This window comes from Chrysoperla carnea (genome assembly GCF_905475395.1).
Source record: "Chrysoperla carnea chromosome X unlocalized genomic scaffold, inChrCarn1.1 SUPER_X_unloc_1, whole genome shotgun sequence".
Lineage (NCBI taxonomy): Eukaryota > Metazoa > Arthropoda > Insecta > Neuroptera > Chrysopidae > Chrysoperla > Chrysoperla carnea.
The window spans coordinates 463,733-478,660 of NW_025408044.1; the positions used below are offsets into that span (position 1 = coordinate 463,733).

At 27.2% G+C, this 14,928-nt stretch overlaps 1 non-coding gene across 1 annotated transcript; it reads left to right on the top strand.

Annotated features, from left to right (window-relative positions):
• The first annotated feature begins 4,742 nt into the window (after positions 1-4,742).
• Positions 4,743-4,861, top strand: LOC123303518. The gene has a single exon (XR_006535634.1). It is a non-coding gene; the product is annotated as a 5S ribosomal RNA (ribosomal RNA).
• Positions 4,862-14,928: the final 10,067 nt, after the last annotated feature.

Consider the following 14,928-nt stretch of genomic DNA (forward strand, 5'->3'; position numbering starts at 1 on the left):
ATTTGTTAATAAATATAACATATTATATAATTTGTTTACAACAAATTATTTTGTTTATAACATACATTACCAAATATTTTTATTTATTTTTTTTTTTTTATTGTAATATATCTGCAATAATAAATTATAATTTGTATATTATCTATTTTATTTTACAATAACTTATTGAATTTTTGAAAAAATTTTATTATAAATTAATATACTATTATATTTTTTATATATACAAGTTAAGAGTAACAAGTATCGATAGGAGATTATCGAATTTATAACTAATAAAACATTTCGCCTTAATCAAAGAAAATAAAGATTTTGCTATACCATTTTTTATACTTTCAATAAATAATTTATTATTAAATTTTTATTATTTCATTTATTTTTTAAAATTATTAAAAATATTTTTCTAATAATTATAAGCGTACATTAACAAGTAGTAAATGTAAAATGAAAATAATAAAGGTAATGTAATGCATTTGCATTACACTGATTTACGATATATATTCCGCGATATCCTTTATTATATTTAAAATTAATAATATTGATATACTAATAATAGATATATTCAAGCTATTAATATATAAAATTTTATATTAAATATGATATTAATAATTGTTTATTTTATTTTTTTGTATATATAAAAATAATTTACTCTTATTTAAAAAATTTGATGGCTCTCTTAAAAAGAGAGCCGTTTTTATATGTTGATGTATTTTTATGTTATCAATTAAATAATATTTTCGATTTATTTATTTTGAACTTGTATATTTTGTAACAGCTTTAGTACCTTCACTAACAGCGTGCTTTGCCAATTCACCAGGTAATAATAATCGAACTGCGGTTTGAATTTCCCGACTTGTGATTGTTGAACGTTTATTATAATGTGCTAAACGTGATGCTTCAGCAGCAATACGTTCAAAAATATCATTAACAAAACTGTTCATGATACTCATAGCTTTACTAGAGATACCAGTATCAGGATGCACTTGTTTTAATACTTTGTAAATGTAAATTGCATATGATTCCTTGCGCTTCCTCTTCTTTTTCTTATCACTCTTTGATATATTTTTTTGAGCTTTGCCAGCTTTTTTTGCTGCTTTTCCACTTGTTTTTGGTGGCATTGTTACAAACAATTAATATACACAGATAGTTACAGAACACCAGTCAGTATATGTATGAGCGTGTCGTGTATACAACTAGCGTATTATATACGCGAAGATGGATATAACAATAAAAATGAATACTACTCTCTGATTGGCTGAAAATAATACTATAAGGTGATTGGTTTATTTTTAAAGTTTTATATTTTATAAATATTATAAATTAAAATACCCAAATAACATTTTAAACATTTATGTTACAATCCCCGTAACGTACACATCTGTGTGATTATATTTACAAAAAAGAATATTAATTAAATAAATTTATTCGCTATGTCTGGACGAGGTAAAGGTGGTAAAGTAAAGGGAAAGGCAAAGTCAAGATCAAGCCGAGCAGGATTACAATTTCCTGTTGGAAGAATTCACAGATTATTACGAAAAGGAAATTATGCTGAACGAGTAGGTGCTGGTGCCCCAGTATATTTGGCTGCTGTTATGGAATATTTGGCTGCAGAAGTTCTCGAGTTAGCTGGTAATGCTGCCCGTGATAACAAAAAAACACGTATCATTCCACGTCATTTACAATTGGCAATTCGTAATGATGAAGAATTAAATAAATTATTATCTGGTGTAACAATTGCTCAAGGTGGTGTATTACCAAACATTCAAGCAGTGTTATTACCAAAGAAAACTGAAAAGAAAGCATAAATTAAAAACATTGCATTAATTTTTATAATAATAATACATCGATCATAGGCCTTTTAATAAAAGGCCACAAATTTATTTAAAATAAGAGTAAAAATTATTTTTATAAATAATATATTATAATATTTTTTTAAAGAATCAATTTAAATAATTATAAATTAATGATTCTTTTTTTTTTTTTCTTTTTTTATATGTTATTATGGAAATAATTCATCATATTATGATGACATTTAGGTAACATATTATAAGAATATTCATAAAATATTATCAAAATAATATTGTATTATGATGATATTTAGACAAAATATTATAAGAATATACACAAAATATTATCAAAATAATATCATTAGATAACAAAACTGTTCATGATACTCATACCTTTACTAGAGATAAAAGTATCAGGATGCACTTGTATTAATACATATTATCACAACATCACAAAATATTTTTTAAAAGGAAAAATTTTTTTAAAATTATTATAAAATTTGATTGAATTAAATTTCAATTTATTTTTTTAATAATTAAAGAAAAAAAAAAAAAAAGCATATAAACTTTCTATTGAAAATGTTATTTTAAACTAGATGGCCAAGTGAACTTCGTTACACAAACAATATATGACGTATTCGTTATTTAAATAATCAGTATCCTTTGATATTATATCAATACGTTACTCTCTTCTTTTGATACATATTAATAAAATTTCAATTTATAAGATTTTATGTCAATTATATAAATAATATTATAAATTTTCTAAATACATAAGTTAAGTAACAAAAAATTTGAATAACAAGATAAATTTATATATTATGTTTTAATACTCGATACTATAATATATCGCATCCGTTACCAATTATTCGGTATCCTTTGATTTATACACAGAATGAACTAAAAATATATATCAAATTTATTTTATTTATTTATATATTTAATATTATTATTATTATTTTATATTACAAAGTTTCTTAACGAAGCTTACAATGATTTCTCATATCGTACTTAACAAAATTATTTAGATCATATAAAATTTAAATTGTTAAAAAATTTGTATATTTATTATTATTATTATTTATTTTTATTAAAATTACATAACATAAAATTAATAATATTTTAATAATTATATAAATTAATTCTTATTTAAAATAATCTTATATTAATCTCAACAAATACTCTAATAATATATTTTGTCATAAATTTTTTTATATTTAAAATAAATATTATAATATATAAATACTTATATCAGTATAAAATTTCTTTATATAATTATGAAAAAATTAATTTAATAGTTAATTATTGATATTAATGCATAAATAAAAGTATTTTCTAATGAAATATATTTTGTCAATGTTCGATTAACACATTTCATAATAATACGTTTTCATTATTGACAAAAAAAGTTTTTCTAAAAATGAAATCTTATACTATAATATATATATTTATATATTAAATTTTTTAATTATTTATATACTAATAATTTATAATAAATCGATATTAAATAAAAAATAAAAATATATACTTTTTAAGTTTACCTTAAAAATATTATTGTTTTGTATGATTGAAATAATTAATATTAAACTATGTTTATTAATAATTGTTAATAAAAAAATTAAATATATTTTAATTTATAAAATAAATATTATTATTAAATTTATAATTTATTATTTTATATATTATAGAAATTGAAAAAATAAATCATGTTTACTACGACAGTAAATTAGAAATACTATTTAATTTTTATGTGTTTTCTACATGGTACTTTGACTTACATAGGGACTTATATTATTGTGAATAATGATATAATTGAAAACCTTTATTTTTTATTTGATAGAATTATTATATTTTATCATTTAAATATTTATAATAAATACATTATTTTTATAAAGTAAAAAAATATGGCCGAAGAAAATTCTACAGCTGTTGCAGCAACTGCGGTTACTGCTGCTTCTACAACACCAACAAAAAAAGCAACAGCTTCTGGTGCTAAACGTACAAAACAACATTCAAAACCAACACATCCACGTACATCAGAAATGGTTGTTAACGCAATTAAAAATTTAAAAGAACGTGGTGGTTCATCATTACAAGCAATTAAAAAATATTTAGCTGCAAATTATAAAGTGGATTCTGATAAAATTTCACCATTTATTAAAAAATATTTAAAAGCTGCTGTAACTGAGGGAGCCTTGGTACAAACTAAAGGTAAAGGTGCATCTGGTTCATTCAAATTGGCTGCTTCCGCTTCATCTAATTCTTCAGCTAAATCAAAAGTATCCAAAAAAGAAAGTGGAGCAAAAGGTTCAGCAAAGAGTGCTAAAAGTAAACGGGCACCAAAAGAAAAGAAAGCCACAACTACATCATTGGCAGCCAAAAAGCCTAAAGCAAAAAAAGCGACTCCATCATCATCAACTGCTGCTAAAAAAGTTACTGCAAAATCATCAGCGGCATCAAAAAAAGCACCAGTTAAAGCAAAACCAGCAAAAAGTACAAAATCCGCTGCCAAAAGTAGCCCTGCTCGTAAACCGAAAGCACCAAAAGCTAAGAAAGCTTCTGTTGCCAAATCATCTCCTACAAAAATTAAAAAAGCAGCACCAAAAAAGAAATGATCTGTTACTTTAATAATATATTGAAATATTTCATTATTTTTGCTAAAAAATGAAAATAACATAGGCCTTAATACAGGCCACAAATTAATATTTGATAAGAGTAAATTATTTTTTGTATAAATATTTTATAAAATAATAGTTAAGAAACATTTGCCACAGTCAGTACCACGGATGGGTGGCCACTTGAGAATACTGTGTGCGGTTGCATTTTTATTTAAAATATATGGTATAATAAATAAGTATATATTTAAATTGATTACTTCATTGAAAATTTTAATAATATACTTTAATATTAATGATATTTATGAAAAATATATATTTGTAAAAATTTTCATTTATTACTGGCAACAGCCATACCACGTTGAAAACACCGGTTCTCGTCCGATCACCGAAGTTAAGCAACATTGGGCACAGTCAGTACTTGGATGGGTGACCGCTTGGGAACACTGTGTGCGGTTGCCTTTTTATATTAAAAATATAAATTATTTTTCTTCTTTTCTTTTTTTTTACACACCATATATAAATATATGTTATTTAGAAATGTAAACCTTTTATATTATTCGTCAACAAATAAATATTATTTTTTGTATAAAATTTTATTGCATTTATAACTCATATCATGGTTACTTTAAAGCGAGAAGTTTTTTTAATATTTCAAATGAATATAAAATAATATAAATTTTATGAAATTTATTTATTTTTAGAAATAGCAATCGCTTATAATTATAACAAAATTTTAATAATGTTTAATTTTATTTCAATAATTTATATATATATATATATATATATTTTTTAATAAAAATAATATACTCTTATTTAATAATATATGTTGGTCCTATATATAGGACCGAAAATATTTCTTATTTGTTTTTTTTTTTTTAAATTGTCATTTAAAACGCTTATGCACGTTCTCCACGAATACGTCTTGCCAATTGTATATCCTTAGGCATAATTGTAACACGCTTTGCATGAATTGCGCATAAATTGGTATCTTCAAATAAACCTACTAAATAGGCTTCACTAGCTTCTTGTAATGCCATAACAGCTGAACTTTGGAAACGTAAATCGGTTTTAAAATCTTGTGCAATTTCACGTACTAAACGTTGGAATGGTAATTTACGAATTAACAATTCAGTACTTTTTTGATAACGACGAATTTCTCGTAAAGCTACTGTACCAGGACGATATCTGTGTGGTTTTTTTACTCCACCAGTTGCTGGTGCACTTTTACGTGCAGCTTTCGTTGCTAATTGTTTTCTTGGTGCTTTACCACCAGTTGATTTACGTGCAGTTTGCTTGGTTCTAGCCATTTTCAAATAATAATGTTTTTACAAAAAAACACACAATTTTAAAAATTATATTCGACAATTTGATACTACAAAGTCAAATGTTTAAATGCGAAATAAATGTGTTGTATTTATATTTATATGAAATTTCAAAATTTTTGTTGTCATATCCTATTGGATAGCTATCAGAGTATGGACTAATCAAATTGTATAGGCGTGGCTTAAAAAATCTTTAATGCTTTATATAAAAAGGCACAATTGTACCGGCGCTCACATACATTACAATACTTGTGAGGTTAACACACGTGTTATCCGTTCGTTAAAATATTGTAAATAATTTTTTATTAAAATGACTGGCAGAGGAAAAGGTGGAAAGGGTCTTGGAAAAGGGGGTGCAAAACGTCATAGAAAAGTTTTGCGTGATAATATCCAAGGTATTACAAAACCTGCAATTCGTCGTTTAGCACGACGAGGTGGAGTAAAACGTATCTCTGGTTTAATTTATGAAGAAACACGTGGTGTACTTAAAGTATTCCTTGAAAATGTTATTCGGGATGCTGTTACATATACTGAACACGCAAAACGTAAAACAGTTACAGCTATGGATGTTGTATATGCATTAAAACGACAAGGTCGTACTTTGTATGGTTTTGGAGGTTAAGAAAATATAATAATTTACTTAAAATATTTAGTAAATTTATTAAAGAATATTTAATACATCCGATAAATTTAAACAGGCTTTCCTTTTTGGGAAGCCACTAATTTTATTTATATAAGAGTAAATAAATTTGTTAATAAATATAACATATTATATAATTTGTTTACAACAAATTATTTTGTTTATAACATACATTACCAAATATTTTTATTTATTTTTTTTTTTTTTATTGTAATATATCTGCAATAATAAATTATAATTTGTATATTATCTATTTTATTTTACAATAACTTATTGAATTTTTGAAAAAATTTTATTATAAATTAATATACTATTATATTTTTTATATATACAAGTTAAGAGTAACAAGTATCGATAGGAGATTATCGAATTTATAACTAATAAAACATTTCGCCTTAATCAAAGAAAATAAAGATTTTGCTATACCATTTTTTATACTTTCAATAAATAATTTATTATTAAATTTTTATTATTTCATTTATTTTTTAAAATTATTAAAAATATTTTTCTAATAATTATAAGCGTACATAAACAAGTAGTAAATGTAAAATGAAAATAATAAAGGTAATGTAATGCATTTGCATTACACTGATTTACGATATATATTCCGCGATATCCTTTATTATATTTAAAATTAATAATATTGATATACTAATAATAGATATATTCAAGCTATTAATATATAAAATTTTATATTAAATATGATATTAATAATTGTTTATTTTATTTTTTTGTATATATAAAAATAATTTACTCTTATTTAAAAAATTTGATGGCTCTCTTAAAAAGAGAGCCGTTTTTATATGTTGATGTATTTTTATGTTATCAATTAAATAATATTTTCGATTTATTTATTTTGAACTTGTATATTTTGTAACAGCTTTAGTACCTTCACTAACAGCGTGCTTTGCCAATTCACCAGGTAATAATAATCGAACTGCGGTTTGAATTTCCCGACTTGTGATTGTTGAACGTTTATTATAATGTGCTAAACGTGATGCTTCAGCAGCAATACGTTCAAAAATATCATTAACAAAACTGTTCATGATACTCATAGCTTTACTAGAGATACCAGTATCAGGATGCACTTGTTTTAATACTTTGTAAATGTAAATTGCATATGATTCCTTGCGCTTCCTCTTCTTTTTCTTATCACTCTTTGATATATTTTTTTGAGCTTTGCCAGCTTTTTTTGCTGCTTTTCCACTTGTTTTTGGTGGCATTGTTACAAACAATTAATATACACAGATAGTTACAGAACACCAGTCAGTATATGTATGAGCGTGTCGTGTATACAACTAGCGTATTATATACGCGAAGATGGATATAACAATAAAAATGAATACTACTCTCTGATTGGCTAAAAATAATACTATAAGGTGATTGGTTTATTTTTAAAGTTTTATATTTTATAAATATTATAAATTAAAATACCCAAATAACATTTTAAACATTTATGTTACAATCCCCGTAACGTACACATCTGTGTGATTATATTTACAAAAAAAAATATTAATTAAATAAATTTATTCGCTATGTCTGGACGAGGTAAAGGTGGTAAAGTAAAGGGAAAGGCAAAGTCAAGATCAAGCCGAGCAGGATTACAATTTCCTGTTGGAAGAATTCACAGATTATTACGAAAAGGAAATTATGCTGAACGAGTAGGTGCTGGTGCCCCAGTATATTTGGCTGCTGTTATGGAATATTTGGCTGCAGAAGTTCTCGAGTTAGCTGGTAATGCTGCCCGTGATAACAAAAAAACACGTATCATTCCACGTCATTTACAATTGGCAATTCGTAATGATGAAGAATTAAATAAATTATTATCTGGTGTAACAATTGCTCAAGGTGGTGTATTACCAAACATTCAAGCAGTGTTATTACCAAAGAAAACTGAAAAGAAAGCATAAATTAAAAACATTGCATTAATTTTTATAATAATAATACATCGATCATAGGCCTTTTAATAAAAGGCCACAAATTTATTTAAAATAAGAGTAAAAATTATTTTTATAAATAATATATTATAATATTTTTTTAAAGAATCAATTTAAATAATTATAAATTAATGATTCTTTTTTTTTTTTTCTTTTTTTATATGTTATTATGGAAATAATTCATCATATTATGATGACATTTAGGTAACATATTATAAGAATATTCATAAAATATTATCAAAATAATATTGTATTATGATGATATTTAGACAAAATATTATAAGAATATACACAAAATATTATCAAAATAATATCATTAGATAACAAAACTGTTCATGATACTCATACCTTTACTAGAGATAAAAGTATCAGGATGCACTTGTATTAATACATATTATCACAACATCACAAAATATTTTTTAAAAGGAAAAATTTTTTTAAAATTATTATAAAATTTGATTGAATTAAATTTCAATTTATTTTTTTAATAATTAAAGAAAAAAAAAAAAAAAAGCATATAAACTTTCTATTGAAAATGTTATTTTAAACTAGATGGCCAAGTGAACTTCGTTACACAAACAATATATGACGTATTCGTTATTTAAATAATCAGTATCCTTTGATATTATATCAATACGTTACTCTCTTCTTTTGATACATATTAATAAAATTTCAATTTATAAGATTTTATGTCAATTATATAAATAATATTATAAATTTTCTAAATACATAAGTTAAGTAACAAAAAATTTGAATAACAAGATAAATTTATATATTATGTTTTAATACTCGATACTATAATATATCGCATCCGTTACCAATTATTCGGTATCCTTTGATTTATACACAGAATGAACTAAAAATATATATCAAATTTATTTTATTTATTTATATATTTAATATTATTATTATTATTTTATATTACAAAGTTTCTTAACGAAGCTTACAATGATTTCTCATATCGTACTTAACAAAATTATTTAGATCATATAAAATTTAAATTGTTAAAAAATTTGTATATTTATTATTATTATTATTTATTTTTATTAAAATTACATAACATAAAATTAATAATATTTTAATAATTATATAAATTAATTCTTATTTAAAATAATCTTATATTAATCTCAACAAATACTCTAATAATATATTTTGTCATAAATTTTTTTATATTTAAAATAAATATTATAATATATAAATACTTATATCAGTATAAAATTTCTTTATATAATTATGAAAAAATTAATTTAATAGTTAATTATTGATATTAATGCATAAATAAAAGTATTTTCTAATGAAATATATTTTGTCAATGTTCGATTAACACATTTCATAATAATACGTTTTCATTATTGACAAAAAAAGTTTTTCTAAAAATGAAATCTTATACTATAATATATATTATATTTATATATTAAATTTTTTAATTATTTATATACTAATAATTTATAATAAATCGATATTAAATAAAAAATAAAAATATATACTTTTTAAGTTTACCTTAAAAATATTATTGTTTTGTATGATTGAAATAATTAATATTAAACTATGTTTATTAATAATTGTTAATAAAAAAATTAAATATATTTTAATTTATAAAATAAATATTATTATTAAATTTATAATTTATTATTTTATATATTATAGAAATTGAAAAAATAAATCATGTTTACTACGACAGTAAATTAGAAATACTATTTAATTTTTATGTGTTTTCTACATGGTACTTTGACTTACATAGGGACTTATATTATTGTGAATAATGATATAATTGAAAACCTTTATTTTTTATTTGATAGAATTATTATATTTTATCATTTAAATATTTATAATAAATACATTATTTTTATAAAGTAAAAAAATATGGCCGAAGAAAATTCTACAGCTGTTGCAGCAACTGCGGTTACTGCTGCTTCTACAACACCAACAAAAAAAGCAACAGCTTCTGGTGCTAAACGTACAAAACAACATTCAAAACCAACACATCCACGTACATCAGAAATGGTTGTTAACGCAATTAAAAATTTAAAAGAACGTGGTGGTTCATCATTACAAGCAATTAAAAAATATTTAGCTGCAAATTATAAAGTGGATTCTGATAAAATTTCACCATTTATTAAAAAATATTTAAAAGCTGCTGTAACTGAGGGAGCCTTGGTACAAACTAAAGGTAAAGGTGCATCTGGTTCATTCAAATTGGCTGCTTCCGCTTCATCTAATTCTTCAGCTAAATCAAAAGTATCCAAAAAAGAAAGTGGAGCAAAAGGTTCAGCAAAGAGTGCTAAAAGTAAACGGGCACCAAAAGAAAAGAAAGCCACAACTACATCATTGGCAGCCAAAAAGCCTAAAGCAAAAAAAGCGACTCCATCATCATCAACTGCTGCTAAAAAAGTTACTGCAAAATCATCAGCGGCATCAAAAAAAGCACCAGTTAAAGCAAAACCAGCAAAAAGTACAAAATCCGCTGCCAAAAGTAGCCCTGCTCGTAAACCGAAAGCACCAAAAGCTAAGAAAGCTTCTGTTGCCAAATCATCTCCTACAAAAATTAAAAAAGCAGCACCAAAAAAGAAATGATCTGTTACTTTAATAATATATTGAAATATTTCATTATTTTTGCTAAAAAATGAAAATAACATAGGCCTTAATACAGGCCACAAATTAATATTTGATAAGAGTAAATTATTTTTTGTATAAATATTTTATAAAATAATAGTTAAGAAACATTTGCCACAGTCAGTACCACGGATGGGTGGCCACTTGAGAATACTGTGTGCGGTTGCATTTTTATTTAAAATATATGGTATAATAAATAAGTATATATTTAAATTGATTACTTCATTGAAAATTTTAATAATATACTTTAATATTAATGATATTTATGAAAAATATATATTTGTAAAAATTTTCATTTATTACTGGCAACAGCCATACCACGTTGAAAACACCGGTTCTCGTCCATTCTCTGTACAACAGCTGTAGTGAACACATCGTTGTGACTACAACTTAATTACAGACTTACATAACACAATTTTATTTTTTTGTTATATGCAAATTTTTAACAAACAAAAAAACAATATCAAGTCAGTGCATGAAGCCTAAGCCTCGTGGCTTAAAACGCCTCAATAAAGATGGGCAAAGCCCATCCGAAATAAAAAATAAAGTGCTTGTACTCAATATACAAGATGCCAGTGAAATAAACCAGGAAAATGTAGGAAAAATAGTGAGAAAAGACACATTAAACAGTGATACGGACACAAAAAATAGTGAAGTGAACATATTAAATAGTGAAAAAGACACAACAAATAGTGAACTGAACGCAAAAAAGTGTGAAACGAAAATTAACGACAGTGAAATAGACACAAATAATAAAGGTACAGTAAACATTAAACTAAATCAAGTGAACGTTGAAAACAATAACACAACAACGACAACCGATATGATCGTTGATGACAACACAACCAAAAATATGGATTTAAGCTCAATGTTCGTCAAGCCATCGACCTCAAGGGGAACCGGCAAGACCACACCAAAACCCCCAACAATACCGCTAAAAAACCGATTTGCGCCTTTAGAAAACGATGAAAATGAAGAAGACGACGACAACGACTCAATTGAACTGGGTCATAACAAACCAAAAAAGCCACCACCACTTGTTATACACGCCAAAACTACCGACCACAAAACATATGTAAAATCACTCGAGAACGAAATAAACAAAGGATTCCACATTAAATACACCGCAAACAACACAAACTTGTACATTTATGATCATGAAGAATACAAAAAGTACAAAGAAATTCTAAATGAAGGCAAAGTGGAATACCACACATACACCCCAAAAGCGGAAAGAAAACACGCCTTTATCCTAAGAGGGCTAGACAACAGCACTGACACCGAAGAAATCATAGAAGACCTAGAAGAAAAATATAAATTAAACGTCGAAAAGGTATTCAAACTGAAAAATACCAAAAAAGGACTCTTTCTGGTAATCTGTGATAGCACAATAAACCTTAAATATCTCAACAAAAACATACAATACGTGAACAGGACAAAAATATCCTGGGAAATGCGGCACAACACGCCCGAAATCATTCAATGTAGGCGGTGCCAGTCCTGGGGCCATAGTACTACCCACTGCCGCGCGGCTCCACACTGCCTCAAATGCGCAGAAGGACATTGGACCAGAGAATGCGACAAAGTGCGCAAAGAGGACCCGACAACCGCCAAAAACATCAAATGTGTTAACTGCCAGGGTAAACACCTAGCATTCCACAAAGAATGCCCAGTATTCATCAAAAAACTGGAATTGAAAAAAGTAAAATACGTCCCAGCTCCTCCCCCAACAACAAATCCCTGGAACAGAAACATACACCTCCAACCAACACAACCGGCACAAGCTCCACCGGTACAACAAAGCATTCAACCACAACAACCGCGTCAAAACTTACAAGGCCCTATGGGCAACCTAAATGAATTAACAGCGGAAATACAAAACCTCAATAACTTGATAAACATAGAACAAATGCTGGAACTCGTAAGGCAACTAAACTCAGCCCTAAGAAACTGCAAGAGCGAACTGGAAAAGTTCATCACTTTCAATAATTTTCTTCGTGCTAAGTTTGCCCAATGTCCATAAACATTGGATCATGGAACGCGTGCGGTCTAAGGCATAACGTCCAAGAACTTAGACATTACGTTGAAAAACACAATATACATATAATGACAATAAACGAGACAAAACTGACACCGGACATAAAAATAAAAATAAAAAATTTTAGCATTTTGAGAAGGGATCGCACTGCACACGGAGGTGGTGTGGCTATTCTAATAAAAAACAACATCCCGTACATAACAGTTGACGTTCAAAATAGAACATCTATTGAACATCTTGCCATCAAGCTAATTAATAACATTTTTATTGTTGCAGCGTACAACAACCCACGCAACATATTCACGGACCTTGACCTAAAGACACTGACCGACATAGGAACAAAAACATTGATAATAGGAGACTTGAACGCTCGACATCACACCTGGAAAAACCACATAACAAACACAAACGGACGTACTTTATACAAACACATAACAGACAAAAACATGATCGTACTACACACAGAAGAGCCTACACACTTCCCACACAACAACGCAACACCAACGTACATTGACATCGTCATAAACAAAAACGTAAACAAAATAACTAAACTCACAACACACACAGAACTGACATCAGACCATAACCCAATCATGTTTACATTAAACGATCAACACACAGACAACACAACAACAAAGTGTACATCATATAAAACAACTGACTGGGTCAAGTTTAGAAAAACACTAAACAATAACATAAACATAAATAAAAAAATAAAAACAAACAGTGATGTTGACATGGCGCTAGCCGAATTAACAAGTGCATTAATAAACACCAAAAACAAACACACAAAGCAAATTAAAATAAATTTTTCTAAACTTGACCTTAGTCAAGAAATTAAAAACCTTATTAAAGCGCGTAACGCTCTACGTAGACTGGACCACAGACGAGTAATACAAACAATCAAACCCGACATCAACAAACTAAACAAGGTGATAAGACAAAAAATAAGGCAACAGTTGAATCAGCAATGGGAAGACACCCTTAAATCCCTCAAGCCAGGGGACAAATCATTGTGGAGAATAACGAAATCATTTAGGCACAAAAAGGAAAATATTCCCACATTGATAAAAGACAACACTAACTACATGAGTGACAAACAAAAGGCGGATCTCATTGCTGACTCAATTGAAGCCGTACAACAAAACAACAACATATCACCCCTTGACAACACAGTCCGTCAGTCCGTAATAGAACTACAAAACAAAAACGATCGCCCAAAGAAACGAATCAAACTGACGTCACCACAGGAAATAAAACAAACAATCAGAAAATTACCTAACAACAAAGCCCCCGGACAAGACAATATACAAAACAAAGACGTCAAAAACCTCTCAACAAAAGCGTTAGTGCAACTTACATACATTGTTAACGCAATGTTTACATTGGGGTACTATCCCGAGGCCTGGAAAACAGCGTTGGTGGTCCCAATACTGAAGCCCAACAAAAACCCAACAGACCCAGCAAGCTACAGGCCAATTAGTCTGCTGAGCTCACTATCCAAAGTGGTCGAAAAGCTCATTCTATCTAGACTGAACAAAGTCATTACACAAAAAAATATACTAATCGACGAGCAATTCGGCTTCCGGGAGGGTCACGGAACCACCATGCAAGTGGCAAGAATCGCGGATTCAATAACTAAAAACTTCAACAAAGGAAACGTCACTTCCATGGTCCTCCTGGATGTCGAAAAAGCATTCGACACGGTCTGGATAGAAGGGGCTATTCACAAAATCTACAAAACTGGTATTCCAACCCAACTCAGCAGGCTGATGGCCTGCTATCTCCAAAATCGAAACTTTCGGCTGAAAATAAAAACCAAAAAATCAACTGTAAGGGAAATAAGGGCAGGAGTCCCACAGGGATCAGTTTTGGGACCAATCATCTTCAATATCTACATAAACGACATGCCCAAATTCGCCAAAACAAACCTGGCCGTATATGCGGACGACACCGCCATATACGCGCACTCATTT